Source organism: Hordeum vulgare, chromosome 7H, assembly GCF_904849725.1.
Source record: "Hordeum vulgare subsp. vulgare chromosome 7H, MorexV3_pseudomolecules_assembly, whole genome shotgun sequence".
Taxonomy (NCBI): domain Eukaryota; kingdom Viridiplantae; phylum Streptophyta; class Magnoliopsida; order Poales; family Poaceae; genus Hordeum; species Hordeum vulgare.
The window spans coordinates 100761557-100764298 of NC_058524.1; the positions used below are offsets into that span (position 1 = coordinate 100761557).

At 47.3% G+C, this 2742-nt stretch overlaps 1 non-coding gene across 1 annotated transcript; it reads right to left on the reverse strand.

Annotated features, from left to right (window-relative positions):
* Positions 1–1058: 1058 nt before the first annotated feature.
* On the reverse strand, positions 1059–1197 carry LOC123414442. Its single transcript, XR_006614410.1, has one exon. It is a non-coding gene; the product is annotated as a small nucleolar RNA Z247 (small nucleolar RNA).
* Positions 1198–2742: the final 1545 nt, after the last annotated feature.

Here is a 2742-nt window from a genome sequence, read left to right on the forward strand (position 1 = left end):
TAAGCAAATATATCCATGTGAATTTGCTATAATCATCTATAAAACTGACATAGTATTTCTTTCTACCAAAAGAATCTCTTGCATGACCCCATACATCACTGAAAATAAGCTCTAAAGGAGCATGAGACACACTATTTGACAAAGGATAAGGAACTTGGTGACTCTTTGCACATTGACAAGCTTCACAAACTGACTCACTTTCGGAACTACGTGACAATGAGAGATTGCCTTTATTGACTACTTGCTTGACTATATTTGAAGAAGGATGCCCTAATCTTTGGTGCCATTTGGCTAATGAGGGCTTAATGGTAGAATGAACTTGACGATGACGCTTTCGATCAAAGACTCTTGATGTGATGGGGTATAATCCTCCAATGCATCTACCGTGATGGATGAGCTCCCTCGTTGCCCGATCCTTTATGAAAAAATAGGTAGGATGAGTTTCAAAGAAAATATTATTGTCGGAGGTTAAGCGAGACATGGAAGCTAGATTTTTATCGGCTTGTGGAACATGAAGAACATCTTTAAGGACAAGATCATGTTTAAGGCTAGGTAACTAATAGAAGATTGGCCAATGTGAATAATGTCCATATCTCCACCGCTTGCGGTGTGAATCTAATCATTGCCGTGGTACCTCTCTCGGAGGGCAAGCTTCTCTAGCTCGTTTGTGACATGATTCGTAGCACCAGAATCAGCGTACCAGATCGTGTCACCATCAGCTCCACCGTGCTCCTGCATGGCTGCAGCAGCATGCCGTGTATCACGCACGAAGTCCTCATCATACCGGTGCCAGCAGTCAATGACTTCATGGCCCGGTTTCTTGCACAACTGACATCTAGGTCGACGATTGTTGTTGTAGCCGCCGTTGTAGCCGTTGTTGTAGCCGCCACCGCGGTCACCACCACCAGGGCGAGCCTGGCCCTGGTTACCACTGTGCCCGCCGCCGCTGATGTTCCCGCGTCCGCGCCCCTGCTATCCATGCCCACGGCCACGTCCGTGGGAAGCGGCGTTGACAGAAGACTGGCGCATATTTGCTCCTTGTAGCATGCTGAGACGGGCGCCGAAGCTCAGGAGCTGACTATACAGCTCCTGAACCATAACAGGTTCAACCCGCGCAGCCAGAGCCGAGATCACGGGGTTGTAGTCAATGTCTAGGCCGGCTATGACGTGGGAGATGATCTCGGCGTCTCCGACCGGTGCACCGGCGCAGGCAACTTCATCTGTAAGGGTTTTAATTTTCCCAAGATATTCTGCCATGGTTAGGTTACCTTTCTGCAGATTGGTGAGCACCATCCTTGTGTTGATCTTCTAGGCTTGTGTTTGTGAAGCGAACATGGCATGGATGGAGGTCCATACCTTGGCCGACGTCTGGAGCATTGCAACTTGAGCGAGGACCTCTCGATATAGGGACCACATGAGGTATCCTTGTACCTGTTGCTGCTGCACATACCAGATCGATCTGGCGTAGTTGAAGACATGCTCTTCCTTCCCATTGTTGGTGATGGTGATGGTGGCAGGGGGCACCGAACTTGCGGCGTTGAGGAAGTGCTCCATCTGTGCTCCCTTGATCTGGGGTAGCACGACAGCCTTCCAGAGGAGGAAGTTCGTCCTCGTGAGCTTCTCTGATGGAGGCAGACCGAGAGAGTGCGAGATGCTGGAGGTTGATGCGGGCGTGGTGGATGCAGACGGGGTGGATGCAGCGGTGGATGGCGTGGTGCCTGACATGGTTACCTCTCTACTCGATCAACTAGATTGATTTCTTCTCGAGGGCTATACGTACGAGAGGAAGGGCTCTGATGACCATATGAGGAAGCATACAACCCTTTGTCTCGGGCCACAATATATTTATATGGCCAATGCCTTGATGTACAAGTCGAGATCCTCTCAGGAGGTTACAGAAGATAAGGGAGAGAAGAAGAGATAGACAGGGATACAAGTTAAACCACTTCCCTATCCCTATACAATTTGTATTCTAACACGGACTACACACGATTATCCATGTAACCTGAACCAATGTATTTGGGGCTGGGCAACCCCGTTCTGTTTGCCCACTTTGTACTCATCTATGCATGTATGTGTATGTAATTAGGTACAACATGTGTAACTTCTACTCTATCAATGTAATGATACGCTCCCGAGCGTATTCCGGAAGAAAAAGAATGAAGTGGAGTTATTTTGAGGCCTACCAAAGAAAATGGTTGTAAGAGCCTACCAAAGCTTAGTTTTATGCACCACCACTGTAGCTTCCATTTAATGGCTCGGGCTAAGTTGGAAGGAAAGCGGTAATGTTATGAATTATTGCAAATAATATAAATTGGAAGGAACACTTTTTTACGATAGTTTGTCCTCCAGTGTCAATTTGTTCTCCTATGGCTAGTACCACCTGAGACAAGGAAAAAAGTTACATGTCTTCCTTTCCCCTCTTGCAGGGCATATACAACAAAGAATTCCTCACCTCAATCTCCGTCAGCGAAACAGTGGACTCGCATATACCATTCCTGCTGCTTTAGCAATTGTGGCAGGGAGGGGAATCCTGGTGCCTCGGCTCCAGTTAGTGCATAGGTGCTACTTGTATATTGTGTTGGGTTTTTCCCCGAAGAGGAGGGGAGATGCATCACACTAGAGATAATTATTTCCCTTGGTGAGAACCAAGTTTATGGAACTAATAGGATAATCAAACAAATCTTCTTTAGTAGCACCTACACACACAAAACCAAACACTTGAACCCAACGCGGGCAATA